Raw genomic sequence first — 18,496 nt, 5'->3', positions numbered from 1 at the left:
AGAGTGACTTCAGCTCAAAAAAAAAAAAAAGGCACAGTTTGATGGCCGGGGCTCACACATGTAATTCCAGCATTTTAGAAGGCTGAGGAGGGAGGATCTCTTAAGCCCAAGAGACCAGATTGTGGAACAAAGTGAGATCTCATCTCTATAAAAAACAAACAAAACAACTTGGTGAAAAATGTGACAGAATAAAGTATATTATAGACAAAAGAAGCCTTCAGTATCAACTCTCCCATGTTGATTGTCGATGAAGAAAAAAGTTAAACTCTGTAAAATATTTGAAGAGACTTATTCTGAGACAAATATGAGTGACCACGATCAATGACACAGCCCCAGGAGATCCTGAGAACATGTGCCCAAAGTGTTCGGGCTACAGCTTTTTATTATACATTTTAGAGAGACATAAGACATCAATCAGTACATGTAAGATATACATTCATTCTCTCAAGAAAGGCAGGACAACTCCACGTTGAGCGAAGGTGGATGGGGCGTTTCCAGGTGATGGGTGGATTCAAAGACTTTCTGACTGGCAGTTAGTTGAAACAGTTTGATATCTATAGAAGGGAGTGCCTGGGTTAAGATGAGGGATGGGGACCACTGTCACCCAGGCTGGAGTGCAGTGGCACAATCTCAGCTCACTGCAACCTCTGCCTACTGTTCAAGTGATTCTCCTGCCTCAGCCTCCCAAGTAGCTGGGACTACAGGTACGCACCACCACGCCAGGCTAATTTGTGTATTTTTAGTAGAGATGAGTTTTCACTATATTGGCCAGGCTGGTCTTGAACTCCCTACTCCGTGATCCAACCCCCTCAGCCTCCCAAAGTGCTGGGATTACAGGTGTGAACCACCACACCCAGCCTCAAAAACCAAGGTTCTTACTATGCAGATAAAACTTCCAGGTAGCAGGCTTCAAAGAAAACAGATTGTAAATATTTCTGGGTCTCACTCCATCACCCAGGCTGGAGTGCAATGGCGCAATCTCAGCTCACTGCAGCCTCCACCTCCCAGGCTCAAGTCATCCTCATACCTCTCAGCCTCAGGAGTAGCTGGGATTACAGATGCATGCGCCACTACGCCCAGATAATTTTTGTATTTTTAGTAGAGACAGAGTTTCACCATGTTGTCCAGGCTTGTCTCAACCTTCTGGGCTCAAGCAACCCACCTGCCTCGGCATCCCATAGTGCTGGGATTTCCTGTGTAAGCCACTGCACCAGGCCAGATTGTAAACATTTTAGTTTTTACCTTTTTAAGGTGCAAGACTCTTAGTTAATTCTCTCCTGGTTAAGGAAAAAGATCTGGAAAGGGAAGGTGATTCTCTACCAAAAGCAGATTTTCCCCACAAGAGACACCTTTGCAGGCCCATTTCAAAATGTGTCAAATATATATATACACACACACACATATATGTGTGTATATATACACACATACATATATGTGTGTGTATATATACATTTAATTACATAATTATAAATGTGTATATATATACATGGGTAAAATACTTCAATTTACTTCAGGGCCTGCTGTCTGTCATGTTGGTGTCTTACTGCTACAAAAAGCCTGCTTTGTCAGACTCAAGGTCTCTGGTTTAATGTAAATGCTGGTCAGATGTATGTGAATCCCAAAGGGAGGAGAATATAATGAGGCTTGCCTGACCACCTGTTCTCATCACGGCATGAACTAGTGTTTCAGGTAACTTTGGAATGCCCTTGGACAAGGAAGCATTCATTCAGTTGGTTGGAGAGTTTAGAATTTTATTTTGGTTTACATGGTAAAGCTTGAAGAAATCACTATCCTCAGTCAAGCTGAAGCCTAGGTATTCAGACCTCTTTCACCTAATTTATTTGCAATTAACCCAAAGTCCTAGGCCAGGCACAGTGGCTCACACCTGTAATCCCAGCCCTTTGGGAGGCGGAAGCAGGGAGGATCACCTGAGGCCAGGAATTCGAGGCTGCATTGAGCTAAGATTGCACCACTGCTCTGCTGCCTGGGTGACAGAGCAAGACCCTGTCTCTAAAAGAAATTTTAAAAGCAAATAACAAAGTCCTGGTTTATGCTGTATTTGTAAAACAACATATCTAGTAAGGTCTTAGTTTTAGAACCCAGAAAGCTGTACCAAATGCTTTGAGAATTGACTTATTTACTATTAGGTTTTTTAAACACTTGCAGCCCAGATACTGCTTTTAAGGTTTTTTGTTGTTGTTTTTTTTTTTTTTCCCAAAAGTATCCATAGTTACAGGCTCTGATTAAGTTTCAAAGACTAAGCCTGCCGTGCCTGTCGGGGTACGATTCCTTCCTCTAAGATTCCAGACATTCCCGTCTCCAGGCATCACTGCGTCGGGAGAGCGCTTGTGTGAAAATGGCTGTGATCTTTGTGGGGTTTGTCCGGGTATACCTCATTGGGACACCAGAGGGCGCAAGGAGGGCCAGCACTTGTTTTTCTTTAAATCTCGAATACAAAGTCCATGCAGAGAACAACAAAAGACCCGGAACACAGGGACCTTGAGACAAAGGGACTCAGAGGAAAAGGCTGCACGCCCTGTTTTACTGAAGTTGAATTTGCTTCTTCACCCTCCTCACGTCCTCCCCACCTTAAGAAACTAGAAATAAACGACTTAAGAGGCAAAATAATGAAATCTTTGGCTAACAAGGAAAGCCAACTAGAATGTTATTCAACATGTAATAGGCTAAGAGGACTATCACAAATGTACAGTTGAGCTATTTGCTTTGCTTAATATTAGTAACTTTAAAGAAAATATTATTTGCTTTTCTGAGTTCGAGAATAATATTTGCACGTAGAATATTTAGAAAAGATGGAAAAGCAAAAAGAACAGAGATCAACACACTCTTACCTAGATATAACTAATTTTAATATTTCAGCTACTTCCCTTCAGACTTTTTTTTTTTTTTTTTAGACAGAGTCTCACTCTGTCGCCAAGCTGGAGTGCAATGATGCGACCTCAGCTCACTGCAACCTCCACCTCCCGGGTTCAAGCAATTCTCCTGCCTCAGTCTCCCAAGTAGCTAGGATTATAGGCACATGCCACCATGACCCGGTAATTTTTGTATTTTTAGTAGAGACGGGGTTTCACCATGTTGGCCGGGCTGGTCTTGAATTCCTAACCTCAGGTGATCTGCCTGCCTGTGCCTCCCAAAGTGCTGGGATTACACCTGTGAGCCACCAGACATGTTCAATACTTACAAATGCATAGAAAAAAATGTAATTCTGAGTACTGTCTTGTGCTGGTTCTCTTCTTATTACTAGATCACTAACTTCATTTTATTGATAATTTCTGATGATAAAAAACTTTGCTGATCACATCAGTTAATCACAGGCAGGAGAATAGGAAATTTCAAAAACACTACAGGCAGCTTTTTTCCTAAGATAGCAGGAACTTGAATTCCAGACCTGAGTCATGCATTTGAAGCAGAAGTTTTTCTGTTGCTTTGTGTTTAGAAAACAGGTCAAGACTAGAGAAAAGGTTGGACAAAGTGGCTCATGACTATAATCCCAGAGCTTTGAGGTTCCAAGGTAGATCACAAGGTCAGGAATTTGAGACCAGCCTGGCCAAAGTGGTGAAACTCTGTCTTTATTAAAAATACAAAAATTAGCTGGGCATGATGGCCTACACCTGTAGTCCCAGCTACACGGGGAGGTGCTGGTTGCAGTGAGCTGATATCACACCACTGCACTCCAGCCTGGGTAACAGAGTGAGACAGGTCTAAAAAAGAAAGAAAGAAAGAAAAGAAGTAGAAACCATTCCATCCCACTCCAAACAGGCTGAAGAATTTGTCCCTTCCAGTAGCCTGAGGACTGAACACCAAAGGGCCAGAGGAGAGTGTGGGTTACCAGGCCCCTTTGTTCCTGGCACTAGGGTTAGTGCTGGCCTTAAGGTTAACCAGATTAGCAAAGCTATTAACCCGGATAGGTCAGCAGGTGGTCAGCAAGGCAGGAAAAAAGTCAGGAACAGGGAGGGTCACTGATCTCCTGTTGGTTTTGGGCCAATAATGGTAGGCCAGTTCCCTAAAAGAAAGGAAGCCTAGGCCAGTCCAGGAACAGATAACCCTAAGGAAATTGATGGCAAGATCTGAGGCCCTGGAAACCTCTGAGGGACACCTAATCACTAAGCCCACAGATTCCTTACTTTACAGCAACAGATAAAGGTGATGGTCTCTGCCACAGGAATTTAATTAAATCACTGGAGCTGTCTGGCCTCAGTTTCCTTATCAGTATAATGAAAGGATCAAGAAGATCGGTAAGGTTCCTGCCAGTTCCTCAAAGTCCATGATGTTTAAGTCTCCCCAGTTGCACATTATAATGAAAGGTGAAGACATTTCCTGCCTCCTGCTGCTCCGGTCCCCTAAGCAGCAGCCCCTCCACCACATACTCTGTCCCACATTGCCACATTTCCCAAATTGCCACATGCTCTGAGCCTTTGTATTAATGTTTCTCTGTTCCCTAAGTGCTAGAAAACATTTCCCCCATTCTTTTTCTAAATTCATCATCATTCTTTGGAGGCCCAGCTAAAAACAGGTCTTTGACCACACCAGTCCTCCCTTCTCTGTAATCTCATAGTATTTTGCACACATGTCCATCACTTTATACCTCTGTAGCCTTCATCGTCCAGTGCCTCAGTTTCCTTATTGTAAAAAGGAGAAAATTATTATAGCAAACTCACAGGATTTAAATAAGGATTAAATAGTATTAAATAAAATTTACAGTAAGTCATTGGTTTGAACTGAGCTCCTACACTAGGGCCAACAGACAAACCAAAATAAAGTCACTCATGCTGGAGTTCCACACCACCAAGCTGAAAATAAGTTGCTTATCCGACCTTGAAGAAATCAGGAGAGGGGCGGAGCCTGGTGGCTCACACCTGTAATCCCAGCACTTTGAGAGGCCAAGGCAGGTGCTGAGCTTGAGCTCAGGAATTCAAGACCAACCTGGGGTTTATTTATTTATGAGCCCCCACCCCCAACACCACCACCTGTCACCCAGGCTGGAGTGCAATAGCACAATCTCAGCTCACTGCAACCTCGCCTCCCAGATTCAAGCAACTCTCCTGCCTCAACCTCTCAAGTAGCCGTGACTAAAGGCATATGCCACCCTACTAATTCTTTGTATATTAGTAGAGACAAGGTTTCACTGTGTTGCCCAGGCTGGTCTTGAACTCCTGAGCTCAGGCAATCCACCCACCTTGGCCTCCCAAAGTGCTAGGATTACAGGCGTGAGCCACCGCGCCCAGCCTGTAATTTTGCTTTTTTTGTTGTTGTTATTCTTTTACTAGTGATATGTTTCTCCTCCACTAAAATGAAAGCTCCTGGTGATCAGGGTCTTTGTTCATTACTGTATCTCCAGACCCTACACAATGAGTACTCAACCATTCAACTGACTCTTTGATGTCTTACCCTTAACACATCCAAAACTGAAATGCGGATCATCCCCCCACTCCCACCAGGGTCACTACTCCACATGCAAGGCTGCCATGGTGAGCAATTCCAAGGAGTGCCATCCACAGCACAGTCTATGGATGGTACCTTGCCTCTGTTAAAGCAAACTAAATATAGCCAGAGCAGGACCCCATACTTCCATATTTGAGTCCTTGTGGACAACCATAACCTAACTTAATGGGTAGACAAGATTGAAAACCTAATTTAGGAATATGTGCCTGCAACAACAGCTGAGTCTTAGCCAATCACAGCAGCCATACTTCAACCCCTCATAGACTAAGCATTCAAACTGTGTTCAAGTAAGGCAAGTGGATCAACCTGTAACCGATCCAGCTATTTCTGTACCTCACTCCTCTTCTTTGCCTGTAAATTTGTTCTGACTTCCAGGCATCCCTGGAGTCTCTCTGAATCTACTGTGATTCTGAAGGCTGCCCAATTCGCAAATAGTTTATTGCTCAGATAAACTACTTTACTTTTTTAAAAAAATTATTTATTTATATTTATTTTTGGGTTGGTTTGTTTGTTTTGAGACGGAGTCCTGCTCTGTCGCCCAGGCTGGAGTGCAATGGTGCAATCCTCGCTTGCTGTAACCTCCACCTCCAGGGTTCAAGTGATTCTCCTGCCTCAGCCTCCTGAGTAGCAGGGATTACAGGTGCCTGCCACCGCACCTGGCTAATTTTTGTATTTTTAGTAGAGACAGTGTTTCACCATGTTGGTCAGACTAGTCTCAAACTCCTGATCTCATGATCTGTCCGCCTTGGCCTCCCAAAATTCTGGGATTACAGGTGTGAGCCACCGCGCCCGGCCCTTATTTATATTTATTTTTTTTTGTTTTAGGTGGAGTCTTTCTCTGTCTGCCCAAGCTGGAGTGCAGTAACTGCAACCTCTGCCTCCCGGGTTCAAGCGATTCTCCTGCCTCAGCTTCCAAGTTGCTGGGATTATAGGCATGTGCCACCACGCCAGGCTAATTTTTGTATTTTTAGTAGAGATGGGGTTTCACCTTGTTGACCAGGCTGCTCTCAAACTTCTGATCCTTCCGCCTCAGCCTCCCAAAGTGCTGGTATTACAGGAATGAACCACCACACCTGGCCAAACTCCTTTACATTTAATTCAGCTGAAGTTTTTCTTTTAACAACTTCTTCCCAGTTGTGCCCTTCACATGACTGTCAATATGAATGGTGCCCTCTGAAGCTGTGCATTACTGTACTCAACCTCAGTGATGGCAACTCCAGCCTTCCAGTTGCTCAGGCCAAAAATTTTGGAGGCGTCTTTGATTCCTCTTTTTAACTCATACCGTACATTTACTCTACCAAGAAATTATATTGGCTCAACCTGCAAAATACATCAGCACTTGAGGCCAGGCACAGTGGTTCAGGCCTGTAATACTAGCACTTTGGGAGGCCAAGGTAGGAGGACCCCTTGAGCCCAGAAGTTCGAGACCAGCCTGAGCAACATTGTGAAACTGTCTCTACAAAAAATACAAAAATTAGCCAGGCATGATGGCGTGCGCCTGTGGTCTCAACCACTCAGGAGGCTGAGGTGGGAGAATCTCTTGGGCACGAGAGGTTGAGGCTGCAGTGAGCCCTGATTGCGCCACTACACCCAGCCTGGTGACAAAGTGAGATCCTGTCTCAAAAAAATAAACTAATGGCCAGCCACAGTGACTCACGCCTATAATCCCAGCACTTTGGGAGGCCAAGGTGGCGGATCACAAGGTCAGGAGTTCGAGCCAGCCTGGCCCACATGGTGAAACCCCATCTCTACTAAAAATACAAAAATTAGCCGGGTGTGGTGGCACATACCTGTAGTCCTACCTACTTGGAAGGCTGAGGCAGGAGAATCACTCAAATCCAGGAGGCAGAGGTTGCAGTGAGCTGAGATCATGCCACTGCACTCCAGCTTGGGCAATAGAGCAAGACTCCACCTCATAAATAAATAAATAAACAAACAAAATGCCTCTCACCTTCTCCATCACTTTCACTGTAGCCTGAACCACCTACCAACATCCCCTATATGGATTATTGCAATAGACTTTATAGTTCTTGCTCCTGCTCTTGCCCTCCAACAATCCACTCTCAATCCAAGACCCTTTTCTTTTTTCTCTTTTTTTTTTTTTTTTTTTTTTTTTTTTTGAGACCGAGTTTTGCTCTTATTGCCCAGACTAGAGTGCAGTAGCATGATCTCGGCTCACCACAACCTCTGTCTCTTGGGTTCAAGCGATTCTGCTACCTCCACCTCCAGAGTAGCTGGGATTACAGGCATGAACCACCATGCCCAGCTAATTTTGTATTTTTAGTAGCAGCGGGGTTTCTCCATGTTGGTCAGGCTGGCCTTGAACTCCCGACCTCAGGCAATCTGCCCTCCTTGGTCTCCCAAAGTGCTAGGATTACAGGCTTGAGCCACTGCGCCTGGTCTGATCCTTTTTTTTTTCTTGAGACAGAGCTTCACTCTGTTGCCCAGACTTCAATGTAAGGGTATGATCATAGCTCACTGCAGCCTCAAACTCCTGGGCTCAAGTGAGCCTCCCATCTCAGCCTCCCAAGTAGCTAGGACTATAAGTGTGAGCCACAACACTCAGTTAATTTTTTAAATTTTTAGTAGAGATAGGGTCTTGCTATGTTGTCCAACCAAAGACCCTTTAAAACATAAATCAGGCCATATCACTACTCTCTTCAAAACCGTGCAGTTCTCAGGAAGGTAGAGTAGAATGATACTTATCAGAGGCTGGGAAAGAGCAAGGTGAGGAAGATGAAGACAGGTTAGTTAATGGGTATAAACATACAATCAGATAGAAATAATAAATTCTAGGCCAGGTGTGATGGTTCACTCCTGTAATCTCAGCACTTTAGAAGGCCAAGGCAAGTGGATCACCTGAGGTCAGTTCGAGTCCAGTCTGGCCAAGACGGCAAAACCCCGTCTCTACTAAAAATACAAAAATTAGCCAGGCATGGTGGTGCATGCCTCTAATCCCAGGTACTGGAGGGCTGAGGCAGAAGAATTGCTTGAACCCAGGAGGCGGAGGTTGCAGTAAGCCAAGATGGTGCCAACGAGCTCCAGCCTGGGCAACAAAATGGGATTCCATCTCAAAAAAGAAAGAAAGAAAGAAAGAATAAGTTATAGTGTTGAATGGCATAGTAGGGTGACTGCAGTTAACAATAATTTGTTGTATATTACAAAATAGCTACAAGAGAGGATTTGAAATATTCCCAACGTGAAGAAATGAGAAATGTTCCAGGTGATGAGTGCACTGAATACCCTGATTTTATCATTACACATTGTATGTATGTATTAAAATATCACATACACTCCATAAATATGTGTAATTATTATGTATCAATTTTTTTAATGTTAAAAACCCTGAAGTGGGTCCCTATTTCCCTAATAATAAAAACCAAAGTCTTTACTGTGACCTCTAAGGCCCTCAGCCCTCCCAGAGAGCTGCATGACTACATCTCTTAATTCCTTTAAGTAGGCTCAAATTAGACCTTTGGCCAGGTGCAGTGGCTCATGCCTGTAATCACAGCACTTTGAGAGGCCAAGGCGGGTAGATTACTTGAGGCCAGGAGTTCGATACCAGCCTGGCCAACATGGCAAAACCCTGTCTCTGCCAAAAATACAAAAGTAGCCAGGTGTGGTGGCGCACACGCCCGTAATCCCAGCGACTTAGGAGGCTGCGGCACAAGAATCACTTCAACCAGGGAGGTTAAGGTAGCAGTGAGCCAAGTTCTCACCATTGCACTCCAGCCTGGGCGACAGAGGGAAACTCCCTCTAATGAGGTTTACCTTGACCTATTTAACTTGCCACTCTCCAAATCCCCTTACTCTGCTATTTTTATTTCTGCTCTTATAACTGTCTAACATACTTATGTATAATCTCCGTGTCAATTTATTGTAGTCATTGTTTATTATCTGTATTTTTTCTGTTAGGATAAAAGATCCAAAAGAACAAGATTTATTTATGAAAACCTCCCCATGCATCTAAAACAATGTCTGGCACATTGTGGTTTCAATAAGTTAATGAATAACTACAGTATCTGCCAGTAATTAAAGATTAGCAAATATTAATATGGGAATAAGGGTGACACGTAGGTTGATACTAGTTATAAAGTTTTTCTCTCCATAATATGTACTTATTTGTTAACATACATGTATATGGAACTGTGCAGCAGGGTGAAAATTGCAGTTTTTGCAGTCAGAGCTTGAGTGATTCCTGGCCTTTCACCATCTCCTATCTGTGTGGTCTTGCAGAAGATTCTCTTGGTCCACCTGTAAAATAGGAGTAAAAACACTTGTCCCATTGACCCGGGCGGCAGAGGTTGCTGTGAACCGAGATCGCGCCACTGCACTCCAGCCTGGGTGACAGAGTGAGACTCCATCTCATAAATAAATAAATAAATAAGTAAACAGGCTGTTGAGAAAATAAAATGAATGTGAATCATTTAGCAAGCTGAGATATGCAACATAAGTCTTTAGGAAGAGCAGGATTTGAAACTCAGTAACACCTATTGCCATCATGCCATTTATTCCCAAAGAGAGTTCTGTGACCTCTGTACTGCCGATCAGATTTTAACCTTTATTTTTGCCCAGTGCTGACAGGGAGGAATCTCTTGAGCTCCCTCACCCTGTTCAGGTTAATTGCCCTCTCTTTTCCTTTCCATTTTTGGAAGATGGACAGCAGGTGCTGCGTTCCAGGATCCCTGATCTCGCTGACTCAGGCTGCCTCTTACTTTCACCAGGGATGAAAAAACAGCAGTAACAACATGTGTGTGAGCACTGGCATAGCTTTATGAGAGCTTCAATGGACAGGATGCCTCTTCCAAAGGAAAAGATGAAGACTTTTCTCCCACAGTGCAAAACAGGGGGCAAACAGGTGATTCAGGAGACCTGAGTTCACTGCCCCATAACTCTAGGAAGTGAGAGATTTGGGGAATTCCCTTCGATCTTACCAGGACAAGGACATCATCATAGCAATCACAGTGCCCTTTGGACCTGGCAAAAGTTTTTGGAGGGACAAACTAGAAGGAGGCCCCTGCACACTGAGTTTGTTTTGAGGCTTTTGGTTGTAATTAAGAGTGAAAAAGGGGCTGGGCGCAGTGGCTCATGCCTGTAATCTCAGCACTTTGGGAGGTCAAGGCGGGTGGATCACCTGAAGTCACGAGTTCAAAACCAGTCTGACCAACACGGTGAAACCCCATCTCTACTAAAAAGACAAAATTAGCTGGCCGTGATGGTACATGCCTGTAATCCCAGTCACTTGGGAGGCTGAGGAAGGAGAATCATTTGAACCCAGGATGCAGAAGTTGCAGTAAGCCGAGATCAGGCCATTGCCCTCCAGCCTGGGTAACAGGAGCGAAACTCCAAAACTCCGTCACACACACGCAAAAAAAAAGAAAACAAAAAAAATAAGAGTGAAAAAAGGCTGAGCACAGCTGCTCACCATGTAATCCCAACTCTTGGGAGGCCTAGACGAGTGGATCACTTGAGGTCAAGGGTTCAAGACCAGCCTGGCCAACATGGTGAAACCCCTGTTCCCCTGTCTCTACTAAAATTAGTTGGGCCTCGTGGCTCAAGCCTGTAATCTCAGCTTCTCAGGAGGCTGAGGCAGGAAAATCGCTTGAACCCAGGTCGCAGTGAGCGGAGGTCCAGCCACTGCACTCCAGCCAGGGCGACAAAGCAAGACTCCATCTCAAATAATAACAATAATAAAAGAGCAAAAAAGAAAGAAAAAAAGCCAGCAAGCCTCAGAAATTGCCATTTGTTTAATATCTGCATTAAAAAATTATCCCTTCCATCAGATGAAAAACATCTTATAATTTATTATCAATAATACATTAATTCGTAAGCACACTAGAAACAAGGGATTCCATAAGGCACATATGAGGGTTTTTTTCATTTTTATTTTATTATCTTTAAGGATAATTTGGTGGGTAGGGGTCAGTGAGTCGGGAGTACTGATTGGTTGGGTCGGAGATGAGACGCGTTAAGTTTAAGTTCCATAATGAAACGCTTTCACTCGTTGTCAGTTTATCTGTGCCTATAAACACACTCCTTTAGAGAAAAGTCAAAAGTTTATGGCAGGGTGCAGTGGCTCACGCCTGTAATCCCAGCACTCTGGGAGGCCGAGGTGGATGGATCACCTAAGGTCTGGAGTTGGAGACCAGCCTGGCCAACATGGTGAATTCCTGTATCTACCAAAAATACAAAAAATTAGCCGGGTGTGGTGGAGGGGGCCTGTAATCCCAGCTACTCGGGAGGCTGAGGCAGGAGAATCGCTTGAACCCGTGGGGCAGAGGTGGCAGTGAGCCAAGATCCCGCCACTGCACTTCAACCTGGGGAACAAGGGCGAAAATCTGTCTCAAAAAAAAAAAAAAAAGAAGTTCACATGTGAGGCTTTTTTAGTATTCCTGGGAAGAGGGTTGATCATGTCTATGAAAGGGCTTAGGATGACATTAATTATCCAATTAGCGCACTTTCCTAACCCTATGTTTAATCAGTGGCACATCCTAGTTTTGAATTATTTTAACGTATTATTATTTAGCCATTTAGTACTTCGTTTGTCACTTCCAGGTAAACGGTAGCCACCTAGAGAGAGCAAAACAGAAGTTGGCTGAAAACATTTCATTTGACCGCAGTTGGTCATTTCATTTGAGCGCCTTTGGTTACAAAACTGTGTGAACTGGTCTGGCACGGTGACTCACGCCTGTAATCTGAGCACTTTGAGAGGCCGAGGCAGGTGGATTACTAGAGGTCAGGAGTTCGAGACCAACCTGGCTAACATGGTGAAACCCTCTGTCTACTAAAACACAAAAATTAGCCGGACACGGTGGTAAACGCCTGCAATCCCAGCTATTCGGGAGGCTGAGGCGGAAGAATCACTTGAGCCTGGGATGCGGAGGCTGCAGTTAGCTGAGATCGTGCCACTGCACTCCAGCCTGGACGACAGAGCAAGACTCCCTCTCAAAAAAAAAAAAAAAAAAGGCTTATGAATTGTTTGAAGAGGCACGGAGAACACGGCAATCATAACTGTTCCAGACATCTGGCAGCCATATGCTAACCTTGAACTTGAACTTCAGAATGAAAGTATAAATTTGTAAGGGGGAGGTTCCGCCGCAACTCACATACTCATGGTCAAAATTAAAAAAAAAAAAAAAAAAAAACCTCAGGCCAGCAATCTAAATAATTTAGAAAGCTCAAGAGCCCTGGGAAAAACTATTTTCACACACCTCCCTAGCACTAACATGAGAAGTGAGTTTGCTTCACGTATTCCAAACCGTTCATTCTTCCCCCCAAACATCAGGAATCCAAGGCGCCCAGGGAGCACAACAAGCCTATCAGCCTCTCCAAGAAACAGGGCTTTAGTACTTTCCCAGAGGCAGGCGGAGGCTGACCGGGGCTGGAAGGATCTTACAACTCCTTGAAGAGCTGTCAGAGAGCGCCAAATCCTGCGGCTCCTCGTTAGTATAGTGGTTAGTATCCCCGCCTGTCACGCGGGAGACCGGGGTTCAATTCCCCGACGGGGAGACAGTCAGCGTTTTGCCCAACGTCATTCGTCATTGTTTTCTGACGGGATATTCCTGTTAAATAAACATAATATGCTAAACCAGCTCTTGTAAGTTCACAACCATGTCTTTTCAAAATGGTGACTTTTAAGCTAAACGCTCACCGTGAAATGAAAGCCCCTCGTGAAAGAAAATGCCTTATATTGTTTGCAGGAATTGAGGAAAGGGAAAAAGAAAACGCTCTAGGAGCTTCTGTCCTTGCCTCCAGCCTCCAGCTGGCAAAGGCCTGCGGCTGCGCAGTGGCGCCCCGCCAGATTACAACTAGAGGTCGCGAACTGAGCGCGCCCAACCCGTTGGGTGAGGGGAGAGGGCGGAGTCTCGCGCCTATCAGGGCGGGGGCGGGGCGGGTATAACGGATATTATTCGGTAAAGAAGAGGAAGAGCCAATTTCCTTGGATCCCGGAGACTAAACGGGAAGCCCAGTTCTCCCGCCTCCGCTGGTTACCTCGCAGCCTTGGTACAGGACTATCAGTCAGGAAAGTTCGGACGCTGAAGGACTCGGTCTCCTGATCCAGCAGATACTGGGGTGGAGGGGCAGAGAGTGCACGAAGGAAAGCTGGGTGTTCTTAGAAGAAACGCCACTTCTCGGTGTCCTAAGAAACTGCGCGAGCCACAGCCCAGCAGGACCTCGTGGCGCAACGGTAGCGCGTCTGACTCCAGATCAGAAGGCTGCGTGTTCGAATCACGTCGGGGTCAAGGGATTTTTTTTTCTTCCGTATTTTTAGCTATTGACTTCTAGAAGATACGGTGTATTCCCGCCAATTTTCTTGAATGTTACAATTAAGTTTTCCTCTTTCAGGTATTTTGGTAGTAATCTTCTGTTTGCAAGAAGATACGGTTTACTCTATATCGAAGAGCCTCAAGGCTGATGTTTGTATCATTTGGCTTTTTAAAGTGAGGTGTTTTTTTGGTCACTTAACATGCATAATGTGTAAAGAGGTGAACTATTACAGCTGTGCATTAGTGGGCATATCAGTCCACTGGTCCATTACAGGAAGTGTGCAATATACTGTACAAGCTGTTTTTCCAAACAGTTTTAGGCTGCTTGCCTTTTGAAAGCACGTACAATAGCGTACAAGTTCTAATTCTGAATTATTTACTAATCAAGTGTTTTAGCCCTTACCGTGCAAACACTGAAAACAACCTCACAATGTGTGACTATTATCCCACTTTTACAGATGTGGCTGTGGCACACAGGGTTAGTAACCTGCCAAGGGTCACTCAAGATTCTGAACCAGGTGAGTGACTCTGGATCCCTCTTTATAAATGCTTTATAATAAAGGTGGAAACAAACGGTTGAAAGAATGTGCGACTGCTGGGTGTAGTGGCTCACACCTGTAATCCTGTTGGAAACGGGTTTATAGCAGCGGGAAAAATCCACACCGAGACAATGGATCACTCAGCAAGGTTAGTTTACTTCCTGCAGGAAGGGAGCAACTCGCTAGCAGTCTTGCCACGAGAGCACACCTGAACGAGGAGACAGGGACATTTATAACTTTCACAACCTGGCACAATTGCCCTACTGCTGTGTCCAGTTTCCATTGGCCGGAAGGGACCTCACATTCTATGCTTGACCCGATTGGCTAAAAACTTGGAAATTTCCTGAATAGATAAGGAGAAAAAAAGTCAAGGAAGATGAGGAAGCTAGTTAGAAGAAGGTCAGGAGGGCATGCACCAGGGTTTGGAGCTTGCCCAGTTCGTTCAGACATGCCAGAGTGAGTCAAGGTAGCTGACTTAAGACGTAGCTGATTTAGAGAATATATATGCATAGGTGTATGTTTATGCTAATAACGGATAATGGCCATAGAGCAAGAGATTATAACTCCTTATAATGTAGTCTAAGATAAAAACTTTGAAGAACTTTACCATCTCTCACAAATCCCAACGCTTTGGAAGGCCGAGGTGGGAGGATCACAAAGTCAGGAGTTCGAGACCAGCCTGACCAACATGGTGAAACCCTATTTCTACTGAAAGTACAAAAATTAGATGGGTGTGGTGGTGCACGCCTATAATCCCAGCTACCCAGGAGGCTGAGGCAGAAGAATTGCTTGAACCCGGGTGGTGGAGGTTGCAGTGAGTCAAGATTGCACCACTGCACTCTAGCCTGGGCGACAGAGCAAGACTTCCTCTTAGGAAAAAGAAAAAGAAAAAAAAAAGAATGTGTGAAAAGCTGGTTGGATTGAACACCTTTTATATTTTCACCGATTCATGCGAGTAATGAATGAGTAGTCACCCCTTTTGACTTTTTTTTTTTTTTTTTTTTTTTTTTTTTTGAGATGGAGTTTTTTGCACCCGGCCCACTTTTGGCTATTACTCTCTTTAATAGCAGAGAGCAAAGCTCACTCATTCACCTTTGTAAGCTCCAGGACTCTTAGTACTAAATAGTGCCCTACACGTAAGTGTCAAATATTTGTTAAACAAAAAATGAATAGCAAGACTATGAGAAATTAATAGTTTTAGATTTTGATGTTATGTTTTGTAAAAATCCTGAGGTTTTCTGCTTAGTATTTTGAAAACATCAAACACTAATTTCTTTTGATTCAACCTAATGTAGCAGTATGCCTGGAAATTATATTTGCACATGATGTGGTTTGTTCTTCCCTCTCCTGTTTGGATTAAAATTAGATCATCAGGTCAGGCATGGTGACTCACCCCTATAATCCTACCACTTTGGGAGGCGGAGGTGGGGAGATCACAAGATCAGGAGTTCAAGACTAGCCTGACCAATACGATGAAACCCTGTCTCTACTAAAAATACAAAAATTAGCTGGGTATAGTGGCGCGAGCCTGTAGTCCCAGCTGCTCCAGAGGCTGAGGCAGGAGAATTGCCCAGGAGATGATGGAGGTTGTAGTGAGCCGAGATCACACCACTGTACTCCAGCCTGGGTGACAGAGCGAGACTCCATCTCAAAAAAAAAATTAAAAATAAAAATTAGATCATCCATTTCAATGGATATTTATGACTGCCAACTCCGATGAGCCTGATACTGTGCTAAGCACTCAGGATGAGAATACGCTGAATAAAAATGGTTTGGGGTTTTGTTTTTTTTTTGAGCATCAGGAGACAGATATGTTAAGCCACCAAATGCCATAATGTGTTGGGGTAAGTTCATGCTACTTGGTAAGAAACATGGTAAGAACCATGGAAGTAGCATGAACAGAGTGGTATGGGGGTGCTAAAACAGTGGACATTAACTCCACATTGGGTTGTATCAGGCTATAACAAGATGATATAACCTGCTCCATCTACATCACAAAAATAGGGTTTTGTCCAAATGAGTTAAAATGCTTGATCCAAGCTAAGATATATGATATACAGTATATACAAATAGTGCCAGAGGGAAGAAATGGCTTCTGTTATGAGCTGAATTTCATCTCCCCAACATTCATATGTTGAAGCCCTTACTCCTAGTACCTCAGAAGGACCATAAGACATGATTAAGGAAAACTGAGCCCATTAGGGTGGATCCTAATCCAATCTAACTGGTGTCATACGAGGAAATTTAGACACACAGACACCAAGGATGTGTGGACACAGAGGAAAGGCCATGTGAGGACACAGCAAGAGAGTGGCCATCCACAAGCCAAGGTCTAGGAAAAAACCAACCCTGCTGGCCTCTTGATCTTGGACTTCTAACCTCAAGATTGCTGAGAAAATAAATATGTTTACTTTTATTTTGGCAGCCCTAGCAAATGAATACAGCTTCCGTGAAGAACTACTAGTTCTATAGAATGGCCAGAGAGGAAGAGAGATAAAGCTGGAGAAGTAAGTAAGAGTCAGCATACAGGACCTGTGTGCCATTACAACTAATTTAGATTTTATTCCGAGGGCAATGCAGAACTATAATTCATGACTGAGACAATCCAACCAGCTTCATAAATACTAAAAAATGGCCAAAAACTGTTCCTGGACCAGCATCCTGGGAATAAGTTAGAAATGAAAATTTTCAGGCCTCATCTCAGACCTACAGACTCAGAATACGGGATGTGGGGCACAGCAACAAACCTTCCAGGCCATTTTGATGCAAGCTGAAGTTTGAGAACCTCTAGCAGACCGGGTGCGGTGGCTCACGCCTATAATCCTAGCACTTTGGGAGGCTGAGGTGGATGGATCACCTGAGGTCAGGAATTCAAGACCAGCCTGGCCACCATGGTGAAACTCCATCTTAAAAAAAAGAAAAGAAAAAAAGAGAACCTCTAGCCTATAAAGCAAGGCAAGACTAGAGGTCCTACTTACTCCACAAGTTAAAAGGATCAAATAAGATAACATACATCAAAATGTTTTCTAAGCTGTTACACATCGTTATTAATACTGTTATGGCTCTAAAACTGTCACTTCCCAGCTCCCAGATTCTTTCCCAATGCTGGCATAGGTAGTTTTTTAGAATGCTCCACCTGATGATTTGCTGTAACTTTGAAGTGACTGCAGATCCAACACTTTTTAATTTAATCTTCTACACATCATGATATAGGGATGATATATGGGAAGAGTTTTATAGTAAAGGTGGAAACAAAGAGCTATCAAGAGCTATTAAGTGTCAGTACTTGGGAACTGAAACATGGACGTATCTAGAAAAGACAGCTCTGTGGATTTGTTCTATTTCACTAAGAAATGTCTGTTCATTTATTCTTCCAAGAGGACTTTCCACTATTACAGAATGCTCTGAGCATTTATTTCACCTGTTTAATAGCCTAGCTTTCCCCTCTGAAATTATTTTAGTTGCTTAAGACCTGTGAAAGAAAAACAAATCTCAGTGTTACCAGGGTCCTGATCCAGACTGCAAGAGAGGGTTCTTGAATCTCACACAAGAAAGAATTCAAGGTGCATCCATAAAGTGAAAGTGAGTTTATTACATAAAGGAATAAAGAATGGCTACTCCATAGGCAGAGCAGCCCCAAGGCTGCACCCGGCTTCTTTGCATATTTTTTAAAAATATACACATATCCACAAACTTCCATAAAAGTGTTCCTGGCTGGGCATGATTACTCAAGCCTGTAATCCCAGGACTTTGGGAGGTCGAGGCGGGCAGATCACCTGAGGTCAGGAGTTCGAGACCAGCCCGGCCAACATGGTGAAACCCCATCTCTACTAAAATATTAAAAAACTAGCTGGGTGTAGTGGCACACACCTGTAATCCCAGTTACTCAGGAGGCTGAGGCAGGAAAAACCTGAACCTGGGAAGCAGAGGTTGCAGTGACCCAAGATCGTACCATTGCACTCTGGTCTGAGCAACAAAGTGAGTCTCCATCTAAAAAAAAAAAAAAAAAATGTTGAGGCTGGGCTTGGTGGCTCATGCCTGTAATTCTAGCACTTTGGGAGGCCAAGGTGGGCAGATTGCCTGAGCTCAGGAGTTCAAGACCAACCTGGGCAACATGGTGAAACCCCATCTCTAAAATAAATAAATAAATAAAAATGCATCAATTTTTTTTTCAAGTTTTAGCTTCGCAGAGAAATATCTTTTCACTATTTCTCAAGGTTTGTAGGCATC

The 18,496-nt window shown here is 43.9% G+C and overlaps 2 non-coding genes across 2 annotated transcripts; both read left to right on the top strand.

The window, feature by feature from the left end:
• Positions 1-12,897: 12,897 nt before the first annotated feature.
• Positions 12,898-12,969, top strand: TRNAD-GUC (transfer RNA aspartic acid (anticodon GUC)). Its single transcript has one exon. It is a non-coding gene; the product is annotated as a tRNA-Asp (tRNA).
• A 662-nt stretch (positions 12,970-13,631) lies between these two features.
• Positions 13,632-13,703, top strand: TRNAW-CCA (transfer RNA tryptophan (anticodon CCA)). The gene has a single exon. It is a non-coding gene; the product is annotated as a tRNA-Trp (tRNA).
• Positions 13,704-18,496: the final 4,793 nt, after the last annotated feature.

This window comes from Saimiri boliviensis, chromosome 7, assembly GCF_048565385.1.
Source record: "Saimiri boliviensis isolate mSaiBol1 chromosome 7, mSaiBol1.pri, whole genome shotgun sequence".
Taxonomy (NCBI): domain Eukaryota; kingdom Metazoa; phylum Chordata; class Mammalia; order Primates; family Cebidae; genus Saimiri; species Saimiri boliviensis.
The sequence above is the reverse complement of the archived record's forward strand: the minus strand, read 5'-3'. Positions and strand labels throughout refer to the sequence as shown.